A 10,968-nucleotide genomic window follows, 5' to 3' on the forward strand; every position below is an offset into this window, starting at 1 on the left:
AATGGGAAGAAACTTAATAACTGGTACATTGGGACATAACCTCTGCCAAGCACCTCACTGTAATTTGTAGAATATACACTCCTGGAAATTGAAATAAGAACACCGTGAATTCATTGCCCCAGGAAGGGGAAACTTTATTGACACATTCCTGGGGTCAGATACATCACATGATCACACTGACAGAACCACAGGCACATAGACACAGGCAACAGAGCATGCACAATGTCGACACTAGTACAGTGTATATCCACCCTTCGCAGCAATGCCGGCTGCTATTCTCCCATGGAGACGATCGTAGAGATGCTGGATGTAGTCCTGTGGAACGGCTTGCCATGCCATTTCCACCTGGCGCCTCAGTTGGACCAGCGTTCGTGCTGGATGTGCAGACCGCGTGAGACGACGCTTCATCCAGTCCGAAACATGCTCAATGGGGGACAGATCCGGAGATCTTGCTGGCCAGGGTAGTTGACTTACACCTTCTAGAGCACGTTGGGTGGCACGGGATACATGCGGGCGTGCATTATCCTGTTGGAACAGCAAGTTCCCTTGCCGGTCTAGGAATGGTAGAACGATGGGTTCGATGACGGTTTGGATGTACCGTGCACTATTCAGTGTCCCCTCGACGATCACCAGTGGTGTACGGCCAGTGTAGGAGATCGCTCCCCACACCATGATGCCGGGTGTTGGCCCTGTGTGCCTCGGTCGTATGCAGTCCTGATTGTGGCGCTCACCTGCACGGCGCCAAACACGCATACGACCATCATTGGCACCAAGGCAGAAGCGACTCTCATCGCTGAAGACGACACGTCTCCATTCGTCCCTCCATTCACGCCTGTTGCGACACCACTGGAGGCAGGCTGCATGATGTTGGGGCGTGAGCGGAAGACGGCCTAACGGTGTGCGGGACCGTAGCCCAGCTTCATGGAGACGGTTGCGAATGGTCCTCGCCGATACCCCAGGAGCAACAGTGTCCCTAATTTGCTGGGAAGTGGCGGTGCGGTCCCCTACGGCACTGCGTAGGATCCTACGGTCTTGGCGTGCATCCGTGCGTCGCTGCGGTCCGGTCCCAGGTCGACGGGCACGTGCACCTTCCGCCGACCACTGGCGACTACATCGATGTACTGTGGAGACCTCACGCCCCACGTGTTGAGCAATTCGGCGGTACGTCCACCCGGCCTCCCGCATGGCCACTATACGCCCTCGCTCAAAGTCCGTCAACTGCACATACGGTTCACGTCCACGCTGTCGCGGCATGCTACCAGTGTTAAAGACTGCGATGGAGCTCCGTATGTCACGGCAAACTGGCTGACACTGACGGCGGCGGTGCACAAATGCTGCGCAGCTAGCGCCATTCGACGGCCAACACCGCGGTTCCTGGTGTGTCCGCTGTGCCGTGCGTGTGATCATTGCTTGTACAGCCCTCTTGCAGTGTCCGGAGCAAGTATGGTGGGTCTGACACACCGGTGTCAAAGTGTTCTTTTTTCCATTTCCAGGAGTGTAGATGTAGATACATACTGTTGTGTAGTCTTCCGTAGCTGTCAAAATTAGTTATTTTTGGTTTCGTGCAGTGCTGACCAGAATTCCATGTTCCTCTTGAAGTAGTAGAAATAGAACCGTATTCAGTTTAGTGAAAATTGGATTGCTCTGTGACAAAAAGAAAATACTTTTTTTGTGGTGGTGGTGGTGGTGGTGGTGGTGCGTATGCTAAGTTCATGAACTTAGATGGAAAGCACGGAACATGTGCATTTTTATCTGTTGTGCTAATAATGCCAAAAAATTAAATGAAAAATTGACGTCATGCAAAATGCAAATCACACATTAAATACATAGAAATCGTACGTAGCAAAGTATAGAAAATCTGTGAATGAAAGTGAAAAGTTGTGGGGAAAGCAACATCAAGAAAAACTAGTCGCAGCTGCTTTGTTCTTCAGATCTGCATATGTAATAGCTAAACAGAAATTATAATTCAAATAATATCGCACAGTTTATTAGTTGGTAATATGCTTCATTGTGACCACATGTGCTGAAATCATTATGTTTATAGGAGAAGAAATGAAAAAGAATGTAGGTCATTTCCTTTGTGAATTGGGTATGAAATTTAGTCCTTTGAGGGTGCTTCTTGCAATTACTTTTTCAATACTGTCAAATTAGAAAGTGGGAGAGGAGGCTGTATCTTCAGTACACTGTTAGCTGCTCTTGAAAAGTATAACACTAAATATGATGTACTAATATACCATCTTGTAGATATTTTGACACATGATGCATAAACCATGCTTGTACCATACAAAAGCATAGCCTCTGTACTGCAAAATCATTTACATAAAGAATTGATATGCATTGTATGAACCACAAAATGGAACTATCTGTCCATGATGTGGCAGATATGTACCATATATGGACTTTTTAGATTGTATTCTGCGTTTTTTCACTCCCGAAAATGAGAGACTACTTCAGGGTGTTTAACAAGAATTATCATCTCGTCTATTAAAGGTAGGCCACATTTTTCATGTATGTTGTGCTGCTTCATCATTTAATGTGCTTTGAGCTCTTCTTGAAAGTCGCAGTTCTCTTGTCCATCTTTCTGAAAAACTGAGTCAGACTGATCTAAATTTGAAGGGTTGCCAAAAGTCTAAAAAATGATTGCATATAACGGGATTAGTTGTACTTTATGACGCTCGAGAACTTCTGCAAGTATTATAGTATAGATTGTGTCATCATAAGCAAGTGACACGCTAAGAGTTAACATGATAGTACAAGAGTTGGAGAAAAAGTGTACATCCAAAGTAGTTGAAATTAAAGAACTATCTTACAGTGAATTTAACAAACATTTTGAAAGAAATGTTTTTAGTTCTTGGTAGACAGTATAAAAACCCCTTTCCAGACTTGGATTTATTTTTGGATGCAGCCATATTAAATTAAGACATGATTTTCAGATGAATATGACTGTGTGTTTCATGGTGATGTGTCAGTTCCTCGTTTCTGTAAGAAGTTGGATTTTAAAGTAAATGAAAGCACATGTGCATCACTAATTAAAGATTTTTGACTATATAAAGAAAATCCCCAACACAGTACCACATCCGTGAAAGAACTTGTGAAAGCAATCGAAATTATAACTACATATATTGATGAATGTGAATGTGGATTTAGTGTCCTGAATTGAACACTGATGGATCAGAGGAATCAGTTACAAATTCCGACATTTTCAAATCTTTCTATTTCACTAAATGGACCTCCACTGCATTTTTGCAGTATAGAAAAATTTGCTGTGAGATGGATCATGTCTCGGCACCATAACTCTTTTGACAAGCCAACTGCTGAACCCCTGAATCTTCAGGCTCAGTCTCATTCATCTTGTCTGTTCAGACGGAGTGAGGTGGTGCAATTGACAGCACACTGACTCGCATTTGGGAGGATGATGGTCGGAACCCGCATACGGCCACCCTGATTTATGTTTTCTGTGATTTCCCTAAATTGCTTCAGGCAAATGCCAGCATGGTTCCTTTGAAATGGCACAGCCAGTTTCCTTTCTCATGATTCTTTAATCTGAATTTGTACTCCATCTGTAATGAACTCGTTGTGTATTGGACGTTAAACACTAATCTCCTCCTCCTCCTCCTCGTCTGTTCAACTAAACTCTGTAAGTTAAAATGACAAGTGTTTACTTTAGTATGTTTTGAAATAATCTGTAATGTGCTTTTAAGATACAACAAGAAGATAATCACAAATTATATGCAGGTAACTAAAAGGCATTATACACAAGAAAAAGTAATAATTGCTTGTGTACTGCTGTTAATGACACTCTGATGTTTAAGGGGTGCCACCCTTGAATTTGTTTTGATGTAATGACAAATATACAGCCACTTAATTTGAGGATGCTGTGCCTGTACGAGAGAGTTTGCTTCTACCAGAATTGGTTTTTCTTTATTGTTAATAGTATGCAAATTCCACTAGTGTGGTTGTTGAAGAATCCGTATTTTGGCATTGCAGTGTGCTGATAACTGCATTAAAAGTAAGGTCAGGTGGGTTTCACAGGTTGGAGAAGTATGGCTGGCCCTCAAAGAAGCGGTACTGATAGGTAGGTCAGTACTAAGATAGTGCCACACTTCTCTGGAAACGGCTGCCTACTGTAACAGCAAGTTATGTCCAACAGTATGTTGTGGAGTAGGGTTTGTCATTCAATTTTCTCTTAGTTTGCTGATGTAATTTTGTTGTGTTTGCACCAACACAACTGTAATTCAGTGAAAGTTAATTGGAATGTGAGAAAATATCAAGCTGATAGGGTTTGATACGAAGACATCAAAATTGTGTAAGCATGGATTGCTAAACTCCAAATGGAATGATGGAGACCATAAATACAAAATATTACACACACACACACACACACACACACACACACACACACACACACACACACACACGCGTACGTGCTGACGGTCTGAGGTTGTTGCTACAGTGGAGCTACAGCACTGTCCTAAGTATTTCCTCATTGGAACACACTATCGATGCTAAGTTGCCATGTGTCTTTAGCATTGATCCAATTAATAAATAATAATTAAATCATTGTCTTTTAAAGTGAAACTATGTATCAGGAGTGGTGTACTTCAACCTTGTGATTCTACAGTTACATCTACATCCATACTCTGCGAACCACTGTGATATGCTTTGCAAAAGGTACGTCCCATTGTACAAATTATTAGGATTTCTTCTCTTTCGATTGATGTATGGAGCACAGGAAGAATGATAGTTTGAATGCCTCTGTGCATGCATTAGTTATTCTAATCTTATCCTCATGATACTTATGTGAGCTATACTTAGGGAATTCTAGTATACCGTAAAATGAGGTGAATCAGATCAAAAACGGCGGTGTTTTTTTTTTTTTTTTTTTTTTTTTTTTTTTTTTATTAGAGCAAACCTGTTTCGATTGTGTTTTGAAGGCTGCTGCCCAAGAAACTTCTGATGAGCTGGTGCCATTTGCATTGTTATCGGTGCTTCTGGAATCTGTAAAATGACTTTATCGGCACAGAAAGGAAAAATTCCTGCTTTTCTGAACCTAGATATTATGTTTGATATATTCAACGGTTTTTCAACAACCTAGGAAATTCGGATTTTGGCACCACTTTTCTATTCTTCCTTTTCTAATCATCTAGCACATTTCTCCAAGCAAATTTTAAAGGTCTAAAAAAAGGCCACATCAAGTGCCTGGCACAAATTAGTAGAATTAGATGGTAGAAGTGCAAATTTAGTGTCCTGTTCCTGGCACAGTTTTATCATGTTATATGACAGATGACTCGAGAGATTGTCACCTACAATCACTTTAGGTCCCTCTAATTGCCAGGCATAAGGCAAGACAATTTCAACAAACCATGATTCAAACATTTTTAGGTCAAACCAACCAGTTTGATTCCTATTATAACCTGCACCAGTTATGCCCCAGTCAGCCCAAGTATGGTAGAGGTGTTTTGCTCTATAAAGTGTGTATGGTCGGAGGACTTAGCCATTGGCAGGCGCTGCTATCAATTACACTGATACTTGACTTAGAACTATCCACTAACCTTTCAGGATGTGTTGCGCCTCGCTTCACTATTACTTTCACTTGGGCAGGATCGTCACAAAAGTTTCTCTCATCATAGTTTATAATGTTGGAGGGAGGGACACCACTCAAGGTCACTTCAAGGTTTTTAAAATAATCAGTCACTGTTTCTCGGGTAACTGCTGCTTTTGCCCTCTTCACATTTTCGCTTACTCTAACCATTAGTTCTTTATTTCATTTCAGAAAAGATTTTACCCAATTGTGCTCAGATCGATTGTCACAAAATCTTTCTCCAATGCTCCCTGCTCAATTGAGATATGCCTGTACAGTGTCCCTAACATCATTATTCTGCAAAGGAAACCCCCCATTTCACACGACACAATTGTCCTTCAACCAAGCTTTTTTTCCTCACTATTGGTTAACATTAGTTAGCCACTAATTCTGTATTTGTGCCTTTCCTTGAGTTTGTTTTTTAATGTGGTATTTAGAACTGTGTATAGTTCTGAAGCTTTCCGGATGCTTAATTTTCCTGATTTGACAGCTTTCACTATGTTTAGAAGAAATTCTGGTTTGTAGTTAGATTTCTGTCTTGGTCCCAGGACCTTTTGGTATACTCACACGATCGGATTCACCCAACAAAAATGCAATTTTGTTATTAGGCCTGCATAGTGACCAAGCAGTATTACCAATGAACAAAAAAATGAAACTGTATCACATAAGATGTTCACATGCAAGCAATAATATTGCAACTTTCTAGTTACACTTTGGAAGTAACATGCGCCAGCAGAAGTTTTCGCACTGTAGTGTTGACTACACGAGTGTAGCACAAGAATCGCACACCTACTGACAATGTGATTTGCTGGTTCCGTGTACTCCAACGTGCCACTGTTGTTAACAGATTAGTCAAGATTTCATGAGAATGGTCAGCTGCAATGTAATTGTTAAAATGCTATGCTCAGTTATCCAAACTTGGCAAAATCAGTAAATCCTTGGATTGATACCATCTGAGCAGATTCACCTCCTTTTACGGTACGCCTAGAGTCATCACTTAATGCGGGTTTGTGAAACACTGTTAATAGACTTTCTCAGGATAGTTTACTTCTTTCTTCAAGAGCCTTCCAGTTCAGTTCCTTCAGCATCTCTGTGACACAGTTCCGCGGATCAAACAAACCTGTGGCCATTCGTGCTGCCCTTCTCTGTATATACTGACAATCTCTGTAGATGACATTTTGGTAAGGGGTCAAGATTGGAATAAACACTTTCAACTTTTGAAACAAATATACAATAATCTTGGACAAGTGTGAATGACATTGAAATTAGAGAAATGTATATCTGCTGTATCAAAACTTAAATTTTTAGGTCACATTATTACTAAGGATGGGGTTTTTGCTAACCCTGGGAAAATAGAAACCATTCCCAAATTTGAAGCACCATATAACAGAAAGCAGTTAAAATCATTTTTTGGTTTATGTGGATTCTATCAAAACTGTTAGCAACCAAAGTTTGAATGTACTATGTTTGAGAGTTTTTACTTTATTTACTTAAAAAAATGCTGATGGATATGGGGTGATGGATGTCAGAAAGCTTTGGAATATATTAAGTAAGAATTGAACAACTCACATTTAGTACACAACCTGATTTCAGTTTGCCTTTTTGCTTGCACACTAATAGCAATAATTATGCACAAGGTGCTGAGTTATTTCAGGAATTGCTTTTGGAAGTAGGTTAATCAAACATGAAAACGACTTATTGGCTATTCTCTGGCCATTTGACAAGTTTTGAAATTCTGTTGTCATAAAATCAAAGTATACTCTGATCACAAAGCATTAAGTTACCTTCAAGAGAGCAGATTACGCCATGAAAGGCTCATACGATAGGGCGTTTTTTTCCAGAAATTTTACTATGAAGTAGTATACAATAAACATACATACTGTTGTTGCAGAGGCTTTACCTAGGTTACCATTAAGTGGAATTAATGAATTACATGATCAGCATGGGGAAAAGGAGTTTAAGATGAGATTCATGAAGAGTGTTCACGATGAGAAAGTCATGAGTGCCATGTGTGACAGAATCAGTTGAAATCAAGATAATGATTCAAACTGTAAGTTAATCAAAAGCTTTTTGGGTAGAAAGAGTCTGAAAAACTGGATACATTTTTCAAAGTACACAAAGCTACACTGTTTAGGAGGACTGATTCTACTTCTTATAACTGGAAGCTATGCTGGCCAGAGGAGGAAGTTGAAAAAAATAATCAGCCACGCTCATGATTCATAAAGACACTGGTATTCAGAAGTGCATTCAAAAGTTACAAGAGAATGTTTATTTTTGCAATAGGGCTAAAAAGGAAAGTGAGGAACTGTCTCCATTGATATCAGTCAGAGAGTAAAGGTAAGTAATAGGACACGGAAAGGTTTAATCCAAAATATCATTCCCGAAAACCCTATGGATTTAACAAATTATTTAAAAATAAAGGATTCACCTAAAGGCGGAAGTGCTGTGTCGTCGACATACAAACGCACAATTGCTAGCTATATATATAAACAAAGATGATGTAACTTACCAAACGAAAGCGCTGGCATGTTGATAGACACACAAACATACACACAAAATTCAAGCTTTCGCAACCAACGGTTGCTTCATCAGGAAAGAGGGAAGGAGAGGGAAAGACGAAAGGATGTGGGTTTTAAGGGAGAGGGTAAGGAGTCATTCCAGTCCCGTCCGCCCCGGTAGCTGAGTGGTCAGCGTGACACTGTCAATCCTAAGGGCCCGGGTTCGATTCCCGGCTGGGTTGGAGATTTTCTCCGCTCTGGGACTGGGTGTTGTGTTGTCCTAATCATCATCATTTCATCCCCATCGACGCGCAGGTCGCCGAAGTGGTGCCAAATCGAAAGACCTGCACCAGGCGAACGGTCTACCCGACGGGAGGCCCTAGCCACACGACATTTCCATTCCAGTCCCAGGAGCGGAAAGACTTACCTTAGGGGGAAAAAAGGACGGGTATACACTCGCGCACACACACATATCCATCCACACACATATACAGACACAAGCAGACATATTTAAAGACAAAGAGTTTGGGCAGAGATGTCAGTCGAGGCGGAAGTGCAGAGGCAAAGATGATGTTGAATGACAGGTGAGGTATGAGTGGCGGCAACTTGAAATTAGCAGAGATTGAGGCCTGGTGGGTAACGGGAAGAGAGGATATATTGAAGAGCAAGTTCCCATCTCCGGAGTTTGGATAGGTTGGTGTTGGTGGGAAGTATCCAGGTAACCCGGACGTTGTAACACTGTGCCAAGATGTGCTGGCCGTGCACCAAGGCATGTTTAGCCACAGGGTGATCCTCATTACCAACAAACACTGTCTGCCTGTGTCCATTCATGTGAATGGACAGTTTGTTGCTGGTCATTCCCACATAGAATGCATCACAGTGTAGGCAGGTCAGTTGGTAAATCACGTGGGTGCTTTCACATGTGGCTCTGCCTTTCATCGTGTACACCTTCCGGGTTGCAGGACTGGAGTAGGTGGTGGTGGGAAGGTGCATGGGACAGGTTTTACACCGGGGGCGGTTACAAGGATAGGAGCCAGAGGGTAGGGAAGGTGGTTTGGGTATTTCATAGGGATGAACTGACAGGTTACGAAGGTTAGGTGGATGGCGGAAAGACACTCTTGGTGGAGTGGGGAGGATTTCATCAAGGATGGATCTCATTTCAGGGCAGGATTTGAGGAAGTCGTATCCCTGCTGGAGAGCCACATTCAGAGTCTGGTCCAGTCCCGGAAAGTATCCTGTCACAAGTGGAGCACTTTTGTGGTTCTTCTGTGGGGGATTCTGGGTTTGAGAGGATGAGGAAGTGGCTCTGGTTATTTGCTTCTGTACTAGGTCGGGAGGGTAGTTGCGGGATGCGAAAGCTGTTGTCAGGTTGTTGGTGTAATGGTTCAGGGATTCCGGACTGGAGCAGATTCGTTTGCCACGAAGACCTAGGCTGTAGGGAAGGGACCGTTTGATGTGGAATGGGTGGCAGCTGTCATAATGGAGGTACTGTTGCTTGTTGGTGGGTTTGATGTGGACGGACGTGTGAAGCTGGCCATTGGACAGGTGGAGGTCAACATCAAGGAAAGTGGCATGGGATTTGGAGTAGGACCAGGTGAATCTGATGGAACCAAAGGAGTTGAGGTTGGAGAGGAAATTCTGGAGTTGTTCTTCACTGTGAGTCCAGATCATGAAGATGTCATCAATAAATCTGTACCAAACTTTGGGTTGGCAGGCCTGGGTAACCAAGAAGGCTTCCTCTAAGCGACCCATGAATAGGTTGGCGTACAAAGGGGCCATCCTGGTACCCATGGCTGTTCCCTTTAATTGTTGGTATGTCTGGCCTTCAAAAGTGAAGAAGTTGTGGGTCAAGATGAAGCTGATGAGGAAAGAGGTTTTAGGTAGGGTGGCAGGTGATCGGCGTGAAAGGAAATGCTCCATCGCAGCGAGGCCCTGGACGTGCGGAATATTTGTGTATAAGGAAGTGCCATCAATGGTTACAAGGATGGTTTCCGGGGGTAACACATTGGGTAAGGATTCCAGGCGTTCGAGAAAGTGGTTGGTGTCTTTGATGAAGGATGGGAGACTGCATGTAATGGGTTGAAGGTGTTGATCTACGTAGGCAGAGATACGTTCTGTGGGGGCTTGGTAACCAGCTACAATGGGGCAGCCGGGATGATTGGGTTTGTGGATTTTAGGAAGAAGGTAGAAGGTAGGGGTGCGGGGTGTCGGTGAGGTCAGGTGGTTGATGGAGTCAGGTGAAAGGTTTTGCCGGGGGGCCTAAGGTTCTGAGGATTCCTTGAAACTCCGCCTGGACATCGGGAATGGGGTTACCTTGGCAAACTTTGTATGTGGTGTTGTCTGAAAGCTGACGCAGTCCCTCAGCCACATACTCCCGACGATCAAGTACCACGGTTGTGGAACCCTTGTCCGCCGGAAGAATGACGATGGATCGGTCAGCCTTCAGATCACGGATAGCCTGGGCTTCAGCAGTGGTGATGTTGGGAGTAGGATTAAGGTTTTTTAAGAAGGATTGAGATGCAAGGCTGGAAGTGAGAAATTCCTGGAAGGTTTGGAGAGGGTGATTTTGAGGAAGAGGAGGTGGGTCCCGCTGCGACGGAGGACGGAACTGTTCCAGGCAGGGTTCAATTTGGATGGTGTCTTGGGGAGTTGGATCGTTAGGAGTAGGATTAGGATCATTTTTCTTCGTGGCAAAGTGATATTTCCAGCAGAGAGTACAAGTGTAGGACAGTAAATCTTTGACGAGGGCTGTTTGGTTGAATCTGGGAGTGGGGCTGAAGGTGGGGCCTTTGGATAGGACAGAGGTTTCGGATTGGGAGAGAGGTTTGGAGGAAAGGTTAACTACTGAATTAGGGTGTTGTGGTTCCAGATTGTGTTGATTGGAATTTT

This window comes from Schistocerca serialis, chromosome 6 (genome assembly GCF_023864345.2).
Source record: "Schistocerca serialis cubense isolate TAMUIC-IGC-003099 chromosome 6, iqSchSeri2.2, whole genome shotgun sequence".
NCBI lineage: Eukaryota > Metazoa > Arthropoda > Insecta > Orthoptera > Acrididae > Schistocerca > Schistocerca serialis.